This window comes from Rhagoletis pomonella, unplaced genomic scaffold (genome assembly GCF_013731165.1).
Source record: "Rhagoletis pomonella isolate Grant_MI unplaced genomic scaffold, Rhpom_1.0 Rhpom_scaffold_00007, whole genome shotgun sequence".
NCBI classification, from domain to species: domain Eukaryota; kingdom Metazoa; phylum Arthropoda; class Insecta; order Diptera; family Tephritidae; genus Rhagoletis; species Rhagoletis pomonella.
In genome coordinates this window covers 32,189,151-32,215,398 of record NW_023458561.1, presented here as the reverse complement: position 1 = coordinate 32,215,398, position 26,248 = coordinate 32,189,151, and the positions used below count along the sequence as shown (strand labels likewise).

General features: G+C 35.2%; 1 protein-coding gene across 1 annotated transcript in view; it reads left to right on the top strand.

The window, feature by feature from the left end:
- The window catches only part of LOC118742629, a 191,735-nt gene that overhangs the window by 71,448 nt on the left and 94,039 nt on the right, over positions 1–26,248 (top strand). The window contains exon 2 of the mRNA XM_036474844.1: positions 10,638–10,735. The gene's annotated coding sequence lies outside the window, so the exon portion shown is untranslated. The remainder of the gene's footprint in view (positions 1–10,637; positions 10,736–26,248) is intronic.

Sequence of the window (26,248 nt, the reverse complement as noted above, 5' to 3'; positions counted from 1 at the left end):
TCGAAAATTTATTTTCTATTTTTCTTTTTTAGAGATAAATATTTTCACAACCAATAAAACTTTATAAAAACAAGTTAGGGCAAATGTGTAAAAACTTGTATGAATTTAACGTGAACTAACTTTAAGAACTTCATTTCGAATGTTCTTTGATGTCCTGTTCAATAAATATTTACATTGGCAATAACAAACTCTAACGTCTACTTTAGTTTTTACTAGCGGACATACATAGCTACCTACACATTTTCTTGCATTTCACGCTAAATAAATTTCCAAAAAGGCAAAAGTAAATAAAGTTTTTGTTTTCATTTTGACTCCTGATTACACAAATTTGACATTCGTACTGGAATTTTTGACTTTATATGTTTTATATCTTACAAAATGATTGAATTTTAGTAATTTTACTTTTGCTTCAATGGATGTCCTAACAAGATGTGCACATAAAACCTACATAATGCACGTATGTATGTACTATGTACATACATTAGACCGTACCACCTTACATGCAAACAAATAACAGTTCGCCGTATCCCTGCAGGGAAAGCTACTAGTTGTGAACTAGAATACTACCAGTTTGCGTTTCACCTCAACTAGTTCATGTTCTATCCTTTTACTATGTTAGCGACTGGTATTTTTAACATTGCGATGTCCTACGAGATGTCAATTATCAGGCTATGCATCAGCATCTACTAGTAGAAATACTAGTAGCATCATACCAGTTGATGAGATAGTCTTCTAATTCATCCCCTATGAAAAGCATTAGTATACCTTTTTGCTCGCGGCGCTCCAACAGTCACAATGGCTGACAGAGCAAAGCACTCGCGTGATATGCCTGAGGTACCAGGTTCAAGCCCTGGCGCAGGGGAAATTTTTTTATTTTATTTTTTTTTTATAATATTTCTTTAATTTATATTTTTTATTTAGGTTTTTTTTGTTATTCTTAAATGTAATTAAAAAAAAAAATATTTGTTTTTTTTAATCTATTTTTTTATGGCACAAGTATTTTTCTCCATATATTTGTTTCTTTTTTTAATGCAACTAGCTTTTTAAGTTTGTTATATATATTTAAATTGAAATAATTATTCCTACTTGCATTGATCTAACTTTAAAAATCTCAACCACCTCCAAGCGGCCTCGAACCTGCTATCCCAGAACCAGAACCAGTAGTCTTCACGCAATTAATTGCGTTTTATTTTAGGCTTTGGCAATTCAAAAGCAGATGTCACTGAACGCTTAAGTTCTTCGAAAATGTCGAACTGGTAGGCACATACTAGTTTATGAACTAGTATTTTTTCTAACTGGTTTGGGTTTTCACTGCAGGGATACGCCTCGGTCAAAAGTATTTATGGAATGCAATTCTGAAAGAAGTAATTAAAAAAATATTTTTTATAGACAAGTTTTCATAGTTATTAATAAAAAACAAGTGAGCAGCGCTGTCTTCGGCTATGCCGAAGGCTTCATACCTTTCATGAACATCTGCAAATTTTAGTTTGACAGATTACTGATTTTGATACATCGATAGAGGAGTTACATACTTATATAAAAAATCGCATCTAAACAATCAGAGGTATGGAAGATATACTTTATATGGCACCAATCTAAGTGATTTTCACTGCTATGTGATCGGTATGTAAACCGGTAACACAATTTATTGGGTTTAGTTTCCTACATAAAGGAGATATATCGCAAAAACTGGTATCTGAACAATCAGTGCTATAGGAGATAAAGCTTATACAGCATAGATTTTGACGATTTTCTCAGAAGACTTTGTATTATTATTTATAAAATATCTTACGAAATTTATCGGTTTTAGCTGTTCAAATAAAGGAGTTTTACAGTAAAATCCCATATCTGAACAATCAGATGTATGGAAGATATATGTTGTAGTCACCCGATCCTTGTTATTTTCACTGTAAGTATTCTGTTAATGAGTGCAAATGGTGCGAAATTTCATGTTCCTAACTGCATAAATGGAGGAGATATGATAAAAGACCTCATATCTGAACAATCAGTTGTATGGGGGCTGCAGGTTATAGTGACCCGATCTTCGTTATTTTCACTGTAAGTCTTCTGCTGATAATGAGTGAAAACAGCGCGAAATTTCATGGTCCTAGCTACATAAATGGATGAATTACAACGAAAAATCTCATATCTGAACAATCAGTTGTATGGGAGCTATAGGTTTTAGTTATCTGATCTTTTTAATTTTCACTGTAAGTTTTCTGTTGATAATTATTGAAAACTGTGCGGAATTTCCTGTTCCCAGCTATATAAATGGAAGAGATATAACGAAAAAATTTTATATCTGAACAATCAGTTGTATGGGAGCTATAGGTTATAGTGACCCGATCTTTGTAATTTTCACTGTAAGAATTCTGTTGATAATGGGTGCAAGGGCTGCAAAATTTCATGTTCGTAGCTGCATAAATGGAGAAGTTATAACGAAAAATCTCATATCTGAACAATCAGTTGTATGGGAGCTATATGTTATAGTGGTCCGATTCTTCCGGTTCCGACAAATGATTAATACATTATAAAAATACACCCACCTACCAAATTTGATCCGGATATCTCGAAAACTGAGAGACTAGATTGCATACAAACAGACAGACAGACGGACAGACGGACAGACGGACAGACGGACAGACGGACATGGCTAAATCAACTCAGCTCGACGTTCTGATCATAAAAGTATACATTTTAATGGGTCTATCTCTTTTTGTTCTGGTACTTACAAACATCGGACCAAAGTTATAATACCATTTCATGCTCATGAAAGGTATAAAAAGGACCGATTAGTTAGCAAGTCTAAATTTATTGTGGAGTTCTTCCGAAATAAATACGAAACGTATCGGACCATAAATACGGGTTTCCAAATATCTCCGACTCTTGTGCCACATAGAGGATTAATTAATATTTCATATTACATTGTCGTCGGGTTCTAAACTAAGTTTGAAGATTCAAGTGTCCTGCTCATGAGGAAGTTGGTTAAAAATTTATTGCAAATTTGATTACACACTGTGGAAACTTAATTAAATCTTGTAAAATCCGCTTTTTTGTTGGCCGAAGCAAAAGTTTAATGATTTTTGGCGTGCCTGATTTTTCTGACATTATGGTGGTACGCTAGATTGGTAGGAATTGAGATCTGCGATATATCATACTTTAAGATCCGACTGTAAATTCCGAAGATATGACGAAAAATTTAAAAAGGCGGCTCGGCAAAAAAGTGTTTTTTTTCGAAAATTGGCTTGCAAAAATACTTTAAGATTTAACTTTTCTTCTGGTGCGCTCTAATGTACATACCTACGTCCATGTTCCAGTCTTTATATTGGTAAATATACACTGAAGCACGTACTGTTCAAAGTAAACATCAAAGCTAAATTGTAAGCATTTCAAAAGTGGATAATATTCTTTTAGCTTATTTAGTCGATCTCTCATTGCATATGTATGTTTGTACATATGTATGTGGCTCAAGTCACTGGGCTTAGCAAAATTCATCTCTCTCAAAATTTTAAACATTTTCAGTTGTATTTAATGCATGCAGCAGGCAAGCCATCAAAGAAAAATTAAAAGTGTTCAAGTACTCCCCACTGAGTCTTGATTACCTTTTTGCTTGCTTGTAAGCAAAGCGGAGAGGTACACAAAAAGCCTACTGAAGCATGAGGGGATTCACTGAAACTGTTGCTAGCGAATATCAATTGCTTTCTGGTAGCTGTGCTGAAGAACATTTCGTCAGTTTCTGTTATGTAGGTAATTCATATGCCGGAGATTAATTAGAGTGCAATTTAAAGGAAATGTGCCTTTGGGAGCAATTGACAAGATATTCTCTTTGGCGCACGTACACAAGATCTCGCAATTGCGCTATTTTTACCAATGCATCCCGGCGAGAAATGCATTGGCTGTGAATTGATGACGGTATGGTCAGAGATGGAAGACATGACTGGTTCACATAGTGTTTTCTTTCGCCTAGGTAACTAGTGAACTAGTAAAAACAAGAAACAAAAGGTTGACTTATCCCTCTATATTTTTGCCTCAACTTATTCTCTGCTTGGCTGGATTATGTGCTCTCGAAGACTAATGCTAGCATCACCGCCATCAAAGAAATACAGTGGGCTGGACAAGGCAAAAAAAAAAACACATGACCTGTCGACGCCTTCTACAGCTGCCATGAGAGAGAGACTTCGTTGCCGAATACTTGAGATTATCCAAGAGACCTCTTTTAAGAGCTCTTGTGTCGGAAAGTTTGCAAGGGCTTAATTTCTTAACCACATGCAGAAGGATTGCCACCTGTACAATATTAAAACCAGATTTAATTAGGGGAATTGGGTAACCGAAATATGTGTCACCCGAAATGGGTGTCAGAGGAAATAGGATAAAATAGGCCGCAGATTGAACAAATTTTGCATAGGGTTGCCACCTGTTTAAGAAATGAAGTTCCAATTTGCGGCGTGCGCCTTGATGCTGTAACACAAAGGGGAGGGACCTACAGTTTTACGCCGACTCCGAACGGCGATTGCATTTTCATGAAAAGCTGTTTCTCATGGCAGAAATACACTCGGAGATTTGCCATTGCCTGCCGAGGGGCGACCGATATTAAGAAAATAGATTTTTTCTAATTTTTTTTTTGCAATAGTGCTTTGGCCGGGGCTTGAACCCAGGCGCTGCGGAGTGGAAGCGCGCACTGCTTACCACTACACCACAGCGGTAAGTACGATAATAAGTTAAATTAATTAATTATTTATGACTATTAATCGAAGTGGGCTTGAAAAAGATTTATATCTATACTTCATGTAGAAGGGTTGCCACTTATTGAAAAATCTAATTTTACTTGAATTAAGGGTATTAGTTGGAATATGTATCACAACCTTGGTGTCAGACGGAAAGGTTTAATAAGGTTGTAGTTTATAAATATTTTGAAGAGGGTTGCCACCTATTTGAAATGTCCAATTATATAAAAGTTAAAGTGCCAAACGCAGGAGTTTCTAGACATCTTTAGTTTGAACATGTAGAATTTTCTGAGGTGTCTGAAGAGGGTTGCCACTTGTTTTAAAACTAAAATGAAATAAAATTGTTTAACAAATCAAATGAATTATTACAAATGAGCATCAATCGAAATGGTCTTGGCTTTATTTCTAAGCTACATGTAGCATGGTTGCCACCTGCTTGAAAAATCTAATTCCACTTAAATTATGGGAATTGGCTTATTCAAATACTACATACATAAATTCAAACTATGTATTTAACAATTTGAATGAATTATTACAGTACGGGTATCAATCGAAATGGTTTTAAAAAGGCCTTATTTCTAAGCTATTCGTAGGAGAGTTACCAACTGTTTAAAAAGTTAAATTCAAACGATTTAACAAGTTGAATGAATTATTAAAATATGTGTATCAATCGAATGGGCTTTGAAAAGGCTTCATTTAATGCAGGAGGATTGCCACCTGTTCAAAAACTCAAATTGGACTTGAATTATTGAATAAGTTAATTCAAATTGTTCACAGGAAAGAGGTTTAGGAAAGTTTTAGTTTGAAAATATTTTGAAGGGGTGAAAAAAAGTTGAAAATCTCCCACATTTTTGGCTGAGTTTAAGAATGCGTAGTTTATTGAAATAAATTGGACCTAATGTAGTACGAATAAATTTCACACACTCAGCGAAGCGGGTGAGGGCAATCTAGTATAAAGTCAAAATAAATTGTGTGAAGCCTTTATGTACTTTCTGAACGTGTCTCTTATATTAAATGTGGATAAAAGTGATTTTAACCATCCGGCTTCGCTTCTGCTTTAGAAACGTAACGCACCTTTGCTGGAGAAATGCCGCCGTAATCCAAAACGAACGTGACTTTTTCTGGCGATTAGCATACTTTTACCTACAAGCAGCTTCCAAGCAAAATATTAATAAAAAAACTTAAACTTAATTAATTTTCGTTATATTGTTGTTAGTATAATTAAGCTATTTTTTAGCAGCTCTTTCAATTTCTAATTTAATTTTCTTAGAAGAAATTGTATGCTCTCACTGCTAACATCAAAGCGAGAGAAAAAGAATAATTCGCGTAATGCTACTTCCATTTACTTAATTATATAATATTCATACCTTTCCTAACAAATGCAATTATGTTTATGTTTTAGTCATGAAATTAATTAGTCTGCTGTCTGCTGCACTCTGACCACTTTCACAACGATAATTTTGCATTGCAATTTACGTCCATCACGTTGCATTCCATGTTTTCTGTTGCTTTCCCATTTCTAATTAGCATCGCATTTAAATGCTAATTCTCTGCTGAGGCACTTGAACACTCTGCACGCTCTTATCTACTCTTATCTGGGATCACACACAGTAAGTGGACAGTTGGCCTCCGGATTTTCAGTGCTTTGCTTATGACAGACAGACAGACTGGCAAGGCAACAAGCTTTCTTCACAAAGCCATTCACGCCTGTCTGCTGTGTACTATTTCTTTCTGCTGCACGTCATTTCAACATCTAGAGGAATAATAACTAAATAAATATATAGTACATAAATAGCTATGTACATATGTATATGTATTTGTGTTTGTTGCCTCCAGTTACGAAAGTACGCAGCCGTAAATCCTTTAGCTTAAAAATAATGAAGTGTTACTTAAAATTTGTGCAGAAAATTTCACCAGCAATAAAACATTTTTAGGTGAACCCCTTGACGTGAATGTAAAATAGCACAGCATAACCACTCTATTTAGCACTTCTGAATACCTAAGTGGGCTTGTTCTATTTACGGTTAAGAGTTCTATTCTACACGTTATTAGAGGGGTAGCCTAAAAGAATAAAATTTTCGTACAAAAACAAAAAATTTATATAATATTTGGGGAAAAGGCGCAATTATTTGAATACAGTAATTCGGAGAGTTGTTTTCTTTTGAATGATATGCAGTTTCGAAAGATCTCTCAAAGCTGCGGGAAAAGATTGGTGGTTGGCCTAAGGGAGCGGAAAAGAAACACAATGCACATCCTCTGTGACGGTTCTAAAATGGACGAAGAAGTAGAAGCTGTAGGATAATGTTTCCAAAATATCCCACAAATTTCGAGGCATTTCATTTTGTTATCAATGCCTTAAAAATAAAAAGGAAACTTTTTGAAAAACTAGAACCTCGGTGTAATTAGTCAGTAGCATACCGAAGGTGACAAAATTCTTAAAAAAAAATATTTTGGTCATTTATCATATTTGAAAAAAAAAGCTATCCAACATGATATAATTGAAACTTTATAAACTCAGAAGAAGGAAACTAGTGGAAAAAGTAAAACACTCACAAAGATTTTCAATTAAATCAGTTCAGTTCCTAAATACAGATTGTTTCTGTGAAGAGTTCTTCAATTGCCCCAAATCTCTGAAGCTTCATTCAGTAAAAACTAAATTTCTGAAGTAGATTTGCAATTATTTTTTTTTCGTTTGCATGCGAATCAAAAACGTGAGAATTGTCCCTTTAACCGGGGGAAAAAAGCGTCAAGAATCCTCGCTTGAAACTTTAATTGAGTTGTATGAAAAAGCAGATTATTTAAATATTTTAGATTAAAAAGCAAATTCCGTAATGGTGGATGATATCCTTTTCGTTACTTCATTCATTCGAATATTGCTCTATGGCAAAATGATTATTTGATCTACTCGTCCTTTAAGCAGAGATCAGAGCAGAGATGTATAGCAATCTTATTTCCCATTGTTGTATGTTTTTCGGCATGTTTTTCAGTTGTGTTTCTTTGTTCTCTTCAAATTATGTTCTGAATTAGAGTAAAGCTACCCACTGGTACATCAGACCACACTGTGCTTTTAATGAAAATTTTATGAGATGCAATTTCTTGACAACAAAAATCGATATTGCATTACAAAAGTGGACAGCAATGTTGTGTGACGCACAAATTCATTTAAGGGTGAGCATTTGCTAAATGAAAATGTGGTCACTTATTCACAAGGTCAGCAAGTTGAGTGGCTGGCTCACTTAAGGTCAAAAAGCTGCGATAGCGTCCCTAAAGGATGCCTAGCACAGGAAAAGACAATGAAATTAGCATGTTCTGCTTGTAAGTACATGTGTATGTATGTATGTATATGTATATATATGTATATATGTATTTACACTGATGTACTTTTCAATTGCAGGCGGAAAGTCTAAAAGTGAAACATAGTGCAAATATATACGCTCCATTGCGGCAGCTGGCAAGCTATTAACAGTATTAAAAAGGTAGCTGAGAAAATTCAACTAAGCTAGCAAATTAATGTTGAAATGAAATCCCCTTCAAGCCCATGTGTATGTGTATGTACACATCAGAATCAAATTTTGCTTTTGTAACGCCGCACAGTGGAATTTCGGCGAAAAAAATTATATTGGTGAAGGTCACATTTTGTCGTTTTTTATATTTATAACTAACACCCCAAGATTTAGCAGCAAATATAATTTCAAGTTGAAAACTTAGCCAGTAAAGTCATGGGTTTGAATACCTACATAAACAAATTTTAAAATGGCGCTAACGTCTACCTTTTCTTCCGGAATCCATACTGGTATGGTAATAGTGTGGGTTCGCTTTCTGTGAATGGCAGTAGTCTGTTGTAGATAATCCGATCTCGAGCAGCTTATCCATCGTAACCACGAGATATATAGGGCAATGTGATATAGAAGCGCCAAGTTATTTCCCTGGTTTCGAAAACATCACCAGCTTCCGAATTTGAGTGCTATATTTGGAATACCATCTGGCCCAGATGCCTTACAATCTTCCAATATACTTGCCACCTGAATCGTTAGCGGGTGCTGTTCTCGTGCCCTGGTCTCAGCTGAAACCTTTAACAGAGCCATCTTTCTCTAAGGCAGTTTGCTCTTAGTTCTTTTATAATGTCGTTACACCAGCAAACTTGTTTTCGATTAGAACTGTTACCTTCCTTGACACCAAGACATCACTGGCTATCTATGCACAGTGTGTCGGAGTAGCTAAAAGGTGATAAACATATGTTAAATTGAATAAGTGTACATGAGAAAGTAAATTTTTTTCTGGAGCTAATTAAAAATCTGAACTGAAAATGCCAAACAGGAAGATTCTTTTTATTGGAAGAAAATTATTCACAACGCCAACAAAAAATTATCAAAAAAATTTAGCTATTTAAAACGTGCAGTTTGTACCTATACTAAAATTGAATGGACTAAAAATACTCATACTCGAATTCTTTGTAAAAAAAAACCTGATTGAAAAGTTTTAAATTTTGATGAAAATTTGCTGAATTTTCCTTAATTTTTCTCGAAAGTTTGAAATTTTGATTTACATACTTTTTGTTGTAGAATGAGCTATATTTCTATAAAAAATTTACGAAACAAATTCCCAAAAAAAAAGAAGGTCGGCCACCGTAAGAAAATCAAATCAACATACTTCTGTGAGTCACTGTAAGTTTGTAGGCAGAAAACTCAGTACTGTTGCCAGTGTTAGGATTTTTCTAAGGAATGAGGTTAGAATTTCTTTCTTTCGAATAGATTTTGTCATTTCTAAAACTGTTTACAAGAGCAATGGTGTCGTAATTTTAACTACCAGCCGTACTCACCTCCCACTTTTTCCCCCGAAATGACCTAGTATGTATGTATGTATGTATATTAATAATCCCCTTACTCTTGTGCATTTATGGCGCTTGATTAGAAAAGGTATAAAACACCCATTCTGTGCTATATATTGTTATATTAAACAGTTTAAATTTTTTCCATAATAGATTCTTTACATAGTACAGGCAACGCCTAAAAGATGTCATCTGTCACATACAACCAAACTTACATATGTATACATACATATTTGGACTACATCTGCCAGTCAGTCTGCGACGGGTGTTAAGTAGGTTGGTTAGCTGAATTGTTTGCTTGAAAAGTTGAAAACTTCCGGTTAACATTCCTTATGCTCGTCTATGTACAAAGTTTTCACTTTTATCGAAGTGAATGGGGAGCAACTGCTGTTGTCGGCATCACTGCACTACTGCACAACACTAACACACTTAAATATCGAGCCCTAACCGCCAAAATAACGTAAGCGACATTTTTTTTTTAAATTTTCTTTTTGATGCAGAAATGCATCTAGACGCTCTAGGAATATTTCTGCATCAAGAAGAAAATTTTGAAAAAAGTGTCGCTTACGTTATTTTGGCGGTTAGGGCTCGATATGTACTTATATGCGTACACACTTGAGTACATACAAATTGCACACAAAGCCATACATCATTCATAGCGCTTTTGTCGTTGAATGCTGCTTAAATTACACACCCACCAACCATTTTCCAAGCTCCGTTGGCCGCTGCAACCGATTTGACTTACTTAGTGTATGCTCTTTGAGCCAATACTCGTGTACATTGGCAAGCAAGCGCACATGTTTACTTTGCTTCACATTTAATTTATTTCAATTTTCACAATCAACTATTGTGCAAGTAAATAAATTATTTCCTTTCGTTCGTCACTCTCTTATTCTCTTCATTCTTTTAGATTTTTCTGATTTCGTAATTTTTTTTCCTGCCCATACATGTGTATGTACCTACTATTCACTTAATAAATTACATACAATACGCTCGCATACAAAACTAAAATACAAAACCCACACTGTAAGCTTGTTTGTTTTATACAATTTATTTTAATCAAATTGATTTATTATCTTTTACAGGATTTCAATTTATTTAACGTCAGGTGATTTGTTACTTCATTGCATAAGAGAATGTATACATTGGACTATTTGTAGCTACCAGATATTGCGAGATGTGTGTAAGTAAATATGTACATACATAAATATCCAGTATATGTTTTGTTATATAAAAATTGTATGATATTTATTCCTTATGCTTATACTTAACTATGTTTTCTTGTTTTAATAAATATCATCGGTACATATAGTACATAGGCATGTACATTAGACCATACATACCACGTTATAAGCAAACAACAAAAGTTCGCCGTACACCCCAAACTGTAATGGTGTTTTCTTTCTTACCAAGAAAAGTTTGCCTTCTCATTGCATCAGTCTAAATGTTTTTCAAAATGCTTTACTTCTAAACGACACGTAGTAGGGTTGCCACATGTTTAAAAATCAAATTCAATTGAATCAAGGGAATTAGGTAACTGAAATATGTATATCAATATGGGTATCAGACAAAAGAAAAAATTTGACATATTTAGCAAGAAATAAAAATATTCCTGAAGCTTTACACTTAATTTCAGAGTCCAGTAATTTAAAAGAAATATAATCAGAGCAAATCACTGATTGAAAATGTATGTATTTGTAATAAAATAACAAATACGATGTCGTAAACCTTTGGTTCGACACAGGTGGCAACCCTCTTGGTAATATTTGCAAGCTAAAACCTTCTTCAATGTCTTTCGTCTGGCTCCCATATGTCGATATCTATATATTTCCATTACCTAATCTGTTTAATTCAAATGGAGATTGATTTTTTTTTAAAGGTGGCAACCCTCCTACATGTAGTTATGAAACAAACTCTTTGCATACTCATTTCGATTGATACCCATCTCTTAATAATTCAATAAACTTTTGGCAACTCCTTTAGAAAGCTCTATTGTCTACAGATCAATCTGACACCTCATTTTTGAAAATAGAACGATCGTGCAGATCTGATAGCACTGACAAAAATTTTAAAAAATTATTTTGTGCATTAGTAAAAACACATTAAATATTTCAAAAAGTGCAAAATCCAAAAACCCTTACTATACATAAATAAAATAATAAAAAATAATATATTTCTACATATATTTTTTATACATTCCACTAAAAATTTTGCTGGTCATTGGGCAATAAACATAATTGACAACTGAAATAAATATAATGGAAATTTATCTAATACGGTTGCTTTTAGTGGCAAAAAAATTAAGTAAATGTATTAACTGAACATTTTTCTTTAAGGAGCTAAGCAGCGAATTAATTGTTTTAGCTCCTTGCTCCAACTAAGTTCCAGCTAAAATCCTTTGCTGATTTCGCTTTATGCTCCGCTCCGCTCCAAAACCAAGTCCTGTCTGTAACACATCTTGTAGTTGAATAGAAGCACTTTCGCTATAGAGTATCCGGATATTCGTTCCATTTGAATAAGTGGTCGATGTGTGGGGAGGCCAATATCCAAGGAAATTCATGTATTTTAAAATCCCATTCCCAAAAGCTACGCTACATATGGGTTTGTTACCCTATCTTACGCGTAGACTGCTCTCATTGTCGCTATTGAGTATACATACATAACTAATTACGCGATAGTAACAGCATAGCCTGAAGAACGCCCTACCAAAGAAAAGCGTACTATGTATATTAGGGTGTTCGCTAAATGTAGGAAGCAAATTTTTGCTTCAGATTTTCTAAGCCTCAACCCCTACGTCGGTGCTGCTATAGTCGAAGATATCACGTATAAATTTTGGCCCCGATTAGAGTCGGTTAATGCGTAGCGCACAGGGGTCATAGTTCAGATTACCCTATGAAGACGTCTTAACCGACTCCAATCGGGATCAAAATTTATATGTGATATTTTGGACTTTAGTAGTATCGATTTTGGGTATTAAATAAAAAAAATATTTTTAATATTTGGAGTCTCCGCAGGCATCTGGCATTTGACCCCTTTGCGACACGCCTTAACCGCCTACAATCGGGACCAAAATTTATATGTTATATCTGTGACCGTGGTACTACCGAGGAAATGAGACTTAAAAAATCATTCTTTTGATTTTTTTTAAGGACCGCCCTTATGTACATACATACGTTGCGATTTTAAAATTGTTCCTGTAAAAGAAATTTACAAAAAAATGTACAAAGATGCAGATAAATTAGTTGACGAGATCATAAATTTCACCTGTACCCAATGGTTTTCATTCATTTGTTTTTCGTTTTTCAGTTGCAGTTAAAAAAAATCTCAATGATTTATAGCAGGTGTCGGAATTATCACAGCTGTTGAGTCAGTTAACGGGCAGTGAAACGAAAGCGGAAGAGAAAATCGTTTACAAATACTCTAAGTTGTAAAGGAGTTTTAAAAAAGTCAGAGTTCCGTGGAGACATACAAATGTAAAAATGTATGTTTGTATGTATTTTCCTCAAATCTCCTTCATATTTCAATGCTACTTACGCAAGCTGGTCCAAATACATATGACTGCATTGTGGTTGTTGCACCACTTCCCTGCAGAAAAAAATATCAATTGATAAAAAATAACCAACTTGTATTAGCTTTTTTGCAGAATTTCTATAAAATATATAACTTGTAGTTAGCTACAAAAAGCTAACTTGAAACTAGGTGAAAAGTAATGCAGGAGTAATGTCGACTTAATCGGGACATGGTTTCCTTTAAACAAGTTTCTATTTAAATATCCCCGTACAAAGTTTACTTTGAATACACTTTCTCTTTGGACTTCACAAATCGTTTTTCGAGTTGAGGACAAATAAAAGGAAGTTCGAAATTTTATATTATCATTTTGAAGTTATGTCTGACGGAGTTCGAATATGGGACTACCTACAGCAGAATATGTAAACAAATATCTAATGTAATAAAATAAAGTAAAAAAGTATAAAAAAAAAAAAAAAAAAATTTTCGTTTTTCTTACTTATATTTTTCTTCAAAAGTAGTTAGTTACAAATAAGCTACATCAAATGCAGAGGTAACCACCCTTGACTATTTCGCGATCGTTGCCATAGAAATATAGTTAGCTTTCCTCAAAGAAAATATACAGATAATAGTAGTGACCTTTAGCTTCTTCCTAATCAACTTCAAGTTAACTTATAGTTAGATACATTTCCCGCAGGGTTGCTTATGTGAAACACAAAGAAACAACACCAGAAGCGCTTTGTGCACATATGTATGTACATTCATTTGTTTCGCTGAGATTAGAATTGCAGTTTTTCTGCACAATTTGCAATTTACAATTTTCTGACAAAAGATTGGTGTTATAGTTTTTCTATGGTATTATATGTAGTATGGCTGAGCGCCAAAGTAGAATTGAATCTATATTTTTGTCTAGCACACTAAAAGAGCCGCAGTTCAATACGTTCGTTCGCCTTACAGAAACATTTATGAGTTCATACATATACATGGTATATGCATGTATGATTGTACGTTAGGGTGGTCCTTCATTTGATTTTTTTCAGTCTCACCCCCTCAGTCGGTAATACCAGGGTCTCAGATATCACATATAAATTTTGGTCCCCATTGGAGACGGCTAAGGCGTGTCCCCTGTGCGACACAGACAGAAGTACAGATTCTTCTATAGAGATTAAAAAAATTTAAATAATTTTTTTTTTTTTCAGCTTATACCCAAAATTGATTCTACCATAGTCGAAGATATCACATATAAGTTTTGGTCCCGATTGGAGTCGATTAAGGCGTTTTCATAGAGTAATATGTACATTCAAGGCCGTATTTCTTATATGTGAGCAATAACATTATATGTAACTAAACATCCAAAAAATGGGAGTAATCGGTTTATTTTAACACATACCTCTCATGCAAACCTAACCCCCGTCGCTTAATTTTAACGGGATGTTAAACTTTTTGAAAGCTTTTGTTAAACTTTAATTTTCGGGCGCGGCAACACTGATTGAGCTTGCTTCTTGCTCATGAATATAATTTTTTAGAAAAAGTGGATTTAGCAGCAACTTTTCAATCTGCTCTACTGATATGTAGTTTTAAAAAACAAAATAAAATATTTTTTTTTTATATGTATCATATTTCCCTGCTTTACTGTCGAACTGGTTCGTTTTTGACGATTTAGATCTAGTACGGAACTAAAAATTTGGTTCACTAGTTCGGGATTTCCCTGCAAGGTATGTACATACATACGAAAAGCGTGGTTCAAGTACTGAGTTTTTAAGAGGTGAACGTTTTTTTTTTTTATGTAGAATCGAAAGTTATGTCTCTTCTTCTTTATTGGCGCTGTAACCGCCTAAGCGATTTTGGCCGAGTCCAAAACAGCACGCCAGTCATTTCTCTTCTGTGTTAACTGACGCCAATTGGAAACGCCAAGTGAAGCCAAGTCCTTCTCCACCTGGTCTTTCCAACGCAGAGGAGGCCTTCCTCTTCCTCTGTTACCAGCATCGCGGCCCCCGTTGAATATTTTCAGAGCAGGAGCATTTCTGTTCATTCGAAAGTTATGTGGCGCTTAAAAATATAGAAAAATACACTTATAAGCAGTGTCCCCAGCATTTTTTGAGACTACCAGCTGGATGACCAAAAAAGGTCGGCTATATAAAAGCGTTTTCCCCGGCTAAAAATGGCTAGTTATTTTTAACCGACTTCAAGAAAAGGAGGAGGTTATCAATTCGTCGGAATATTTTTTGTTTTATGTATGTTACCGCATAACTTTGGACCTCGTTAACCGATTTCTATAATTTTTTAAAAGAAAGCTGGTACCTCATTAATTAACCATTTTAATTATACTATGCAGTTTGCTCATTTTCTCCGTATAGAGCAACTTTTTTATATGGAAAAAAATGAGCGACACCCTACAAAAAAAAAAAAACTAAATTGAAAATATCTATAGAAATGGGCTAAGAAGCTGCAAACTAAATTTTTTTTCTAAAGAAGTGTAATACTTAAACGAAAACAAGGTTTGGAACTCTAATTTTTCGGGGCTTTGATTTGACCACGTTTATATAAAAAGTTAGCGAAAAATTAAATTTTTAAAACCAAGTTGCCCGTATTGCAAAAAATCCTCTATACCTAAACTTTATTATAGTGATTTTACTGGTTTGACAATACACCCATGAAAAGCAAAAACAAAATACATGTAAACTTTGTGGCGAATTGAGATTTGACATTCTTAACAACCGTAATAAAAAATGCATGGGATCGTTGTTTTTGTATTGTTGCTACCACCGCTATTTCAAAGATTTTGAATCACACGAACGAGTTTTTTCAAATGCACTGACTACAACAATTTTATTGAAATCCTTCCAAAGAATTGTAAGCCCATGAGGACCGTTTTCTGAGAGCGAGCTAACCCTGTGCTGAAAATCAACAGTCAACTAACGAATGTTAGTTAATTCTTAACTGTGAAAATTACGCTAAAAATTCTTAAATATGTAGCATAGATAACAATTTCGTAGGCATAAATTAAACTTAAATTCCACTTTTTTAATTAACATCTAACCCACCCTTTTCTTACATACATATTTATGTATGTATGTACATAGTACCTGCATACACCTACATAGGTACATATGTACATTCAAAAGTTCCCCACATTTGGCCTAACACATAAAAACCGCTTAAAAATACTTCGCCATAAATAATCAATTTAATCCTGGCACTACGAGTATGTGGGCGGGCGGCTGCTCTCGGTTTGACTTTTTCGATCTGGGATTTTGTTGTTTCCAACAATGGCTGCACCCAGTCGGTATGTGGTATATATTGGCGCCAACCAGCAATCACAACTTTCAGCCATTGAACTAATACAAAACCAAAAAAGAAAAGCAGAAAAGTGCAAACCCAAGGCTGTGGTGGTGGTGCAGCCACTGAGGTACGTAGAAAATTTTTGGGAAAAAATTCCTGTGTTCAACCAAACAATAAATTGTATAGATTTAGACGGTGGCGTGTGGGTTGTGCACCCACCCGAAAGTTCAATGCATTCACGCACTCGCATACATATGTACATACATATGTATATGCATACTGTGGAGCCAGAGTATATACGTGGCTTGGTTTATGCTTGCGGTTTTCGGCGTGTTTGCTCATCTAAAAATCAATTAAAAATATGCCTGCTTAAAGAGCGAATTGAGTAAACAGTTTTCAGTTCAGTGCCAAAAATTCATGCACTCAATATTTTTTGGCCCTTACTAGCTTAGTTTATGTGAGTTGAGCCGAATTAAGTGATTTGAGGATACACAGGATGACGTACAAAATTATTTATGTTTCAAACAGGCATGATTCTGTCCTCAACAGCGGTGTGCTGACCAAGCAAACATAATTCGCACTAGAAGCTCAGCACACTTTAAAAAATAAGGTTACAGCTGTGGACATGTTTGAAGAGCGCCTTATAGTTATATTTTCAGACAAATACGCAGCCATCAGGGCTCCCACAAACAGGATGATAAAATCCAAACTCGTTTCGAATTCTAGCAGCAAAAAATATAGTAACTCTGTGCTGGGTGCCGGCCAACTGTAGGGATCAAAGGCAACGAGGCTGCTGACTAGTTGGCACGAGTTTGATACCTTACTGCCTTTTTGGGACCGGAAGCGTTCAGTCGTCTTTGTTGGTTCTAAGGGGTTACACTCTGAGCGCAGGCTCCTCGACTATCCTCTTAACAAATCGGATGCTATCAAGAATAATAGAATACAAGATTGCGCATTCCTGCGGGTGATGACGTCAAGATAGCAACGAATAGGAAAGAGTAGTTGGAGATGGAGGAGAGAAAGAGTGTTAACTGTCAAACCATGGAGGTCGCCATATTTACATACATATAAACATCTCTGCATACATACAAGTTTGCTAAAATGACGTCACACGAACAACTGATTCTGTCAAATTCGCCAAGAATAAAGTAGCGGTACTGCTGATTGCGCCACCTCTGTCTCCCTACATCGTGGGATGCTATTTAGTTAAATGGAAATGACATCAGGCTACTCTCCGGCAGTGTTGCCAGGTCATTGAAGTGAGAAATCGTCAGTGTGATTCCGTAAAATCGTCATTGGCATGTAATCGTCAACATATAAAAAATTTTAATAAACAGAAGCAGAAAGTTTTTTTGTTTTTGTTTTTGTTTTTTTTTTATAACCAGCCACAACCAGCTTCGATTTCATATGCGCCGAGGAAACTTCCGAATACATTCTTTGTAACTGTCTGAACTTGGCTAGATATTAATTAATTTCCAATGGTCAAACCGTACTACAAACCCTGCGACTACTAAGACCATTTTAAGGTTCATTAGGCGTGATTCAAAGTACCATTCAGGTCGCAATATCTCGTGTTCTGACATATCCGTACTACCTATTTATCTAGGTATTGTCAATACGTAGCGGTAAGTTATGTGTGTCTACTAGGGTATACATTTTTCAGTTGAGTGATTAATTTAAGGCATCACGTATTTATGAATGAGTTGAGTATCAATTTGTGGGCAAGTAGTTAACAAAAATAAAATCGTTTAACATACACATGGGTTCAATTTCGGTTATTACAATTATGCTTCACTTTAGATCAAGGTCAAGTGTACATAATAAGCATATTTAAGCCTAAGTCATTATTCAAAGTGGCCATTCATCATTGCATTGGCTTATAGTATAAATATTTTACGATGTATCTATATATATATATATATATATATATGTAGTATATATATGAAAGTCGACTACAACGCTTCGAAGTGGGAAGGAAATAAATGCGCAGTATGTACATTAATTCGGAGCCTAAAGAATTTTCGTAAGGCAATTTCGAAAAAAAAAAATTTTTTTGGTCAAATGTCGGATCTTAAAGTATGATATATGTATGTATATGTTTTTGTCTCGAGGGGACATTTATTTTGTTCCAAATATCATTGACCTCAAGTACGCCGTTCTTGTTCTGTGTCATGTAAAAACGTCCATGGCTTACAACCAAATTAATTTTGTTTTTTTTGGCCACGGTGTACTTTTAACTCCTCCATCGTTTACACTTGTTTACTTAGATCCATCGAATCACACTAAAAATAAGTATACGTTATAAGTATTTAGATCTAGTATTGAAAATAGGAGGTCATTTCCATTGGCCCATAGGTTATTGTATGTTGGCTAAGGAAAATATTAACTTTGTTTTTGTTATTTTATGGCCTTATAACAATTATATTCCACAATTTTTATTGAGCTTGAGGCCGTTTTTAATGAAAAACTTATTGTGCAAAAGCAACAATAATTTGAAAAAATGGTAGAAGTAATAGCTATTTCGGAAATCACTACATTTCCTCATCAGACTTCTTTGAGTAGGACTCGAAGCGACGATCCCACTGACTCAGCCTATACGCACTGTGCTAAGTTCGCCTTGTGAATTCTTAATTCAATTATTCTTGCGTGACGTGGTCCCGAGTTATGCGGTAACATAATTAAAAAAAAAAAATAATAAATAAAAAAATATTCCGACGAACCTCCTTCTTTTTTGGAAGACATTTTCCAACTTAATCCAATGCTGAAATAGTCAGAAGGAAATTGGCATATAACCAGTGAAGTATGTGCGTTGTGTTACCATTGCCCACTCACCTGCACGTACATATGTTTGAACATTAGGGTAGTCCAAAAATTCATGTGAAAAATTAAAGTCGGAAATTTAATGCTCTGTTTTTCTGATCGAAAAATATAGATTTTCAAGAACTCTGTACCTGTGTCTACGAATTGTTTTCCCCCATAAAAATAATACATTGAAAACTTTGAACGATCTCCAAATATTTTTTTATTTACAAAATAAGAAAAGGGTTCAAATTTTTTTTCAGTAAACAACAATCCTAGGGTATGACAGCATTAAAATGCCGACTTTACTTTTTTTGGACCACCCTAATGTGCATATAATTGCCATAATGACATTTGTTGTTGTTGAATTCCATAACGGGAAACAAAAAGCAAACTTTCTCATTTTGGTATTTACGATTCCATTGCCGACAACTTGTAATAGTTTGGTGAGGACAAAGGACAAAATAGTTCTAGAAATATTTCGTCAGTCAAACTTTTCACGATTAAAGTTCGATTAATTTTTGTACATATGTATGTATTTCGAAAAGTTGTGCCGTTATTGCAGCTATTTAGTGGTGATTGAAATGGTGTTGTTGGCGGTAAATTAGTGTGCGGCAGTGTTGCCAGAACTTTTTGGGCCGACCGGCTAGATTGGCAAAAAAAAGCGGCTAAAAACGGCTAAAATGTTTTAGTGAAATTTCACATGCTTTATTTAAATAAATCGCAAGAAACGAAAGACTAGTTAACACCATTAATTTATATCGAGTGTATATTCCTCATCATCAAATGAATCACTATTGTATATATCACCGGAATTCATTAATTTTAAGAATGCACATTGGATTTCTTTGCTTAGTTTTTATTATATTCATTGAACTAAATATTCGCTCTACTTCTGCATTACTTATAGGCAAAACAAGAAAACTAAAAAATAGGTTGGGAAGGTCAGCAAAAGGGTTTTCTCCTAGGGCATTTCGAAATTGATAAACTTCGGCCCAAAATTTTACAGTTGAGTCTAAATTACTCCAGGTATGTAACGTTAACCGTTGCCATTGCATCTCTATGGATGTTATTTCGTCGGCATTATATTTGTGTTTTTGTTGCTGTAGTTGAACAAATACTTTTGGTTTAATTACTCTTAATGCATTTCCAACCGAAAAAAGTCAATTTTTTTTAGTGTGGCAATATTTGTAGGAAGGCGTTGGCGTAATTCCTTTATTAAAGTGATAATAAAATACCGACCATTTTCTCGAATTATTTTCTCGGCTTCGTGGTCAAAAGCGTTTGTGCTTACTTTTGTTTTTAAATACTCTTCAAAACTGTGATAAAACTGAGGAAATGGAGCAAGGTACGGTTCCAACGGGGAGCATATAGGATCAAATGTGTCCACGCTAATAACCACTAGGGAGCATAGATGCGAAAGTAAAACATTGAGTTCATTAAAAATCTTCATTGGGTCTGCATTATTGCTTTCGAACAACTTGTTTACTTTTTGCACCTGAAAATTTGGCAAATAGTAAAATCGGCTAAAAACGGCTAACTTTTTTTTACAAACCGGCTAACAAATCGGCTGCCGGCTAGATCGAATTTTTTTCGGCTAGTTGCTATCAAAACCGGCTAAATCTAGCCGGAAAACGGCTAAAATGGCAACGCTGGTGTGCGGCCAAGTTGGTGGTCGGACGCTGAACAAAAACCAGCAGCCGCAAACAATTCACTTTAGTTTTTAATTTGTTGTTGTTTGGCATTGCACTTAGGTTGTGTCAAATAGCAAAATACCTACTTACCAACACGCCATAACCAGAAACTTTTAAAGGATCTGTGTTGTTGCTTCCTGGTACGTAGTACCTATATAAAATACATACATACATACATACATAAGAATTTATTCAAACTTACACTACAAAACGAAATGAGATGAGATGAACAAAAGAACTTTAATTGCTTTGGATGTTTTGGTTGTGTATGATTTACATTTAATTGGTATATAAGTATGCATGTAGCTAATACTTTTATTCTTTTATTGGAATTCCGAAGAGCTTTCAATTAATTACCAAATATTGCAGGATTAATTTTCGACGAAACAATTTATCTTTTTCCATCTTTGCTCAACGAAACTACAAATAAAAAATAATTTATGTAGTATTTATTGAACCAGAAAATTAGTATAATAATGTGGTGAATCTTTTATGGTACAACAGTTAGAGAAAAACTTGTGGCACTTAATCAAAATACATTTACAAAAATATTGCTAAGCAAATATTAGTTCGTCATGCAAGCAAATTGTACGAATTTGTACGAATTATCATGATTTTTGTTCAAATATCGTTCGTGCAGATCAAAAATTTATCCATCACTCAAAAATTTAGAACGCAAAGTGTCAATTCTCTTGGAGAGAAGTTGTATGCAAATTCTTGCTGAAAATCCCAATCTCCATCTGAATCTAAATATTAGTCTTAATCTTAATCTTCCTCTTAATCCTAATCGAAATCTTCGTCTTATTCGTAATCGTAGTTTAAATCTTTATCGTGACTAGTCTTTGACTCTCTTTTTCTGTCGCATTTTCGTTTCATTGGAGTTTGGAATTAAAATCCAACGATCGTGCTTGTGAAATTTGAAGGTGTACTTTCGCAGAGGGTTCGGGAGGGTTGTATCCTCTTCCCGCCAATTGAGAGGAAAACACCATTAGTGGAGCATTTTTCAGTCACACCCGGAAAGTAAACGACTAAACCAAACTGACTTTAGACAGCTCCTAACTGCCTTTTATCGAGAGTCAACACCTCCATAAACTCTAGCCTTGTATAGACCACTCGTCGCGCATTTCCGTTCGAGACATTGAAACAAGCCACTGAAACAGAACCCCGATATAATCGACATATGAATGTTCATTAGACCGTACCAGAAAAATTAATTTCTCTGTAGACCCCTGGGGATAAAGTATTTGTGCAAGGCAATGTCGAGAATTATTTTTTGCCGAACGTAGTCTTCGTCTTTTTTGCATTTTTCTTCACATATTCGACATTTACAGCCGGATCTTAAAGTTTGATAAATCGATGTTCTTGTCTCGAGGAGACATTGTTCATTATTTCAAAGTTCATTGACCTCAATTATCTCGCTCATGTGCTTACCCATCAGATCTCAGAGATATTTATTTGGATTATTACAGTAGATATAACAAAAAAATATATTACTGGATGGAGGTGTCACCGCAAAATTTACAAAGAAAATTCACAAAAAAATTATTTTCGAAATTGCCTTGTCAAATACTCTAGACTCAGAGGTGTCAACTTTTTTTGTTTGCTTGTAAGGTGGTACGGTCTAATGTACATAGGTACACATAGTATGTATATGTATACCCATTAGGGCGCACCACTTAAAAAAAAAATGGATACTGATTTTCCGTTGGAATTATAAAATTTTTTATATTTTAAGACTTACAGCAAAATATTCCCGAAAAATATTAAGATAGACTTGAGCTCGACCCATTTGAAAATATGTACCTCAACAAAATAAATAAAATTAGTTTTTGAAAATTTTTTTTTTCAGAAAATCACCTCAGATTATAGAAGAGTTTAAGCTTGACAAGTCTTCATAAAAATGTTTGCAAATTTTATTAACGTAATCAAAATAATAAGTTTTTGAAGATATTTTAAGTTAGACCATCTACGTAAATCTTAATATTTTTCCGAAATATTTTGACGAAAGTCTTAAAATACAATAAATTTCATAATTCCGTTGGCAGATTTTTTTTTGGTATGGCATATGGCGAATATGCCACCTGCGTTAGTAACCATTGAACTAACACGGCTAACACGGCGCACCCTTTGAAAATTGCCATCAGGTGAGTTTTAACGACAATACTTAGCGGATTCACAGACCTAGGCTCTGCTTACTAATCTGGTAAAACAATAACATAAGTGATTGCAATGATTATGTAACTGTCACATCATAAGCAACTCCACCGCATCAGCTTAAGCAACTACTAACTACTTGAAAAACTACTTATCAATTCGAATATTCCTCACTATGGAAGCGAAATAGAGTGGAAACGTGGAAGAAACAGAAGTTTACTGGCCTCTAAGTTGCTGTCGCTTCCGTCGCTGCACGCCTCTATTGTGCGTCAACGTCACAAGGACATGCACGTGATACGCATATTTAATTGCAGCTCCGCAAATGAATTCGCAATGTTAGCGACTTATACAGACACCGCCAATATGCCTTTGCGCGGCTAACACACAAAGCTTTGCTATATGTACATATGTATATACATACATACATCTGCATACATATCTACACAATAGTAGGACAGGGTCATTGGCAATGTAAACTAGGTTGAGTGGCATGAAATTAATGCGCTTAACTTCACCGACATGCTTAAATGTACGACTACCGTTAAATTATCCTTGCGCATTTCTCTACACACGCACATGCGAGAGAGGTAAATAGATATACATATGTATGTATGTAAGTAAGTAGTCGGATATTGCTAAGGGTAGCATATGCATTCGTTCGTTTGGATTAGCACGCAAGTGGAGAGTTTTTTCTTAGTCGTATTTTGTTCTTTTTTTTTGAACTTCGTCACTGTGAATCAAAGCAAATATATGGCCCGTAGTTACTATTATCAAAATAAAGTCGACTCTAAAGTTGGTTGCTGATTTCCCATTGAAAATTATGTCAAAAGACTGCAATTAACTTTAAGCAAAGCAAAGCAAAGGCCGATTCCTGTCAAACCAACCTACTGCTCTTCTATAGAGAATGTTAGAGAGCGCACCAACTTAACATTTATTAACGGGACGAATGATATATGGACAAGCTCCATTGATGAAACTGTAGAGACGCTAGTTCAATCGCCTTTCACAGGCTATAAACGGTATACAGCAGCTTTAGGTGGAACAGAACTTTCACACAGACCTAATAGAGAACTGGAATTATTAATCACTGGGGCATTGGGGTCCAGCTCCTCAGAAGCACTAAATGTGGCATCCTCACTATGATTCCGATTGATCTATGCCCAAGGGAAATCGCGATGAGCTGAGCATTAAGACTCAGGGAGTCGTGGATGTGGAAATGAAGACCTTTGGGCATAGTTCAATATTAAGCCTTGGTCCGATGGCAAATAAACCACGGACTAAATGGAACTTTGTGTCAATCGGTCCCTGCGGCTGGCGAACCATGCCAGCATATTTCAGGCCGAAGTCTACTACTACTAGAAAAGTAAAAGCGTGGTACCAGGATACCCTCTCAGACAAATACAGAGGGCCCTGTTATGAGTTGCATTCGATCTTCGACTGTGGTCGAAAGTGCTGATGGAACGAGTTTATAAAAATTTGGAAAAAATTAATACAACGGAGTTCTTGTTCGACGATTCGTCAGAGGATGAGAGCTTAGTGAATTGGCCAGGAGTAGAAAACGTGTATGTGTAGTATTTTGAATATATTTTGACATACAATATATAATTGAATCCTTAGTGAAAACTTGGCAACCACTACCACCAACCAACCAACCAACCAACGGGCCTTTTTGTCTTTACTCATAAAAGGAGTGCATTTGAAAATCAAATAGAAATCTAGCGTGACCTTCTCTCTATTGCGTGTATGTTGGAAATTATCATTAACCACTCCTTGCTTTGAGTTATTTTGCCTTAAAGAACGTAAATTGTGCACACGTATCAAATGCGCATATTTATCTTAGGTTACATTCAAGTAAAACAATCAATAAGCTGGCACTTTTAGTCCCATCATATTCGGTGTCTGTCTATGATTTGGAAGGCAGAAAAATTCATAATGACCATTGCTATTACTTTTTGGGCAAATGCTGTTGGTAATGAACCCAATTTTTCTAATGCTTCATCGATTAGATTAAATAACGCTGCGTAACAATAAAAGTCGAAATTACGAATTGTATCTGATTTTTCGGAACTAACATGGAATACAGGCCAATAAATATGACCTTGTTTCTCCTAAAAAAAGGCTGGAAAAAATTCTTAACACTCACATCAGGAACACTCTATCGGCAGAAATCCTGGCCAAGACACAATATGCGTACATTAAGGGCAAGTCTCCGGAGACCGCACTACACTCGTTATTACAACACATTGGGTGTCTGACCAGCTCTTCTTATCACAAAAATAAGTTTTGAACGTCTTCGTAAAGCTGAAGCTCGGATGAATGGTATTACAATTTCAGGACACTTTTTCGTCAGAACAGCCAACTTCCTACGACTAAGAAATCCTTCTGACCTGCTGTTGGTACCAGTCATCCTTAGTAAAGCTCTCTTCGGCTGAGTCTGTATGTGAGTATGACGAGGGGTAAGATCTAAAAAGAACATGCATTTGTGCCTATCAATAGTCTCAAAAGTTGTCTGCTGTTCTATTTGCTCAATGAAAGCAAATACTTAGAGTAAGATGCTCTAAGATTGAGGCAGCATGAGTTTGAAGCCTTCCAGTCGTTGCTGTGGGAAATATTTACCCAGTTTATGGCGGTGGCCTCGTTTGCCGAAGGTGGCACTGCGATTACTAGTTGCGCATCAAGGAGTGCCTTGTCTGAGCCTTCTCTTACCAAATGTTTAGATGTCTCATTATCAGGTACTCCCGAGCTACCTGGAATAAAGAGTTCGTTATCTTTTCCGAACATAGCTTGGTCGATACTTGTATTACCGAACTACATAGTGCAACTTGGCTCTAAATACAGTGACAGGTAACAAGATCAACGGAAATAAGGTCAATTGACACTGTTTCGATTGAGATTATTACCTTTTCGAAAGCGAAATAAAATCCATTGACATTATCGCTCTTTCAAATATTAAATTTGCATAGCTTCGCGCACGTAAGTCGAAGATATGCAGAAACCAACAAAATCGCCACTTGTATATGCAAAATAAGTTTGTTCAAGCATTTGCTTAGATTTGCCTTGGTCATAACTCAAAAAAGTAAGACGCGAGAAAAACGGCTTAAATTTTTGAATTTATCTGCATAATATGTATTATGCTCCCTAGTAAAAACAAATACGTATGTATGCATTTTGTCCTATTGAGATACTGGTAATCGATACATCAACTTTTGCACAACATAGAAGAAGAGGTGACGGTATTTTCTGTATACTTAGCTCAATAT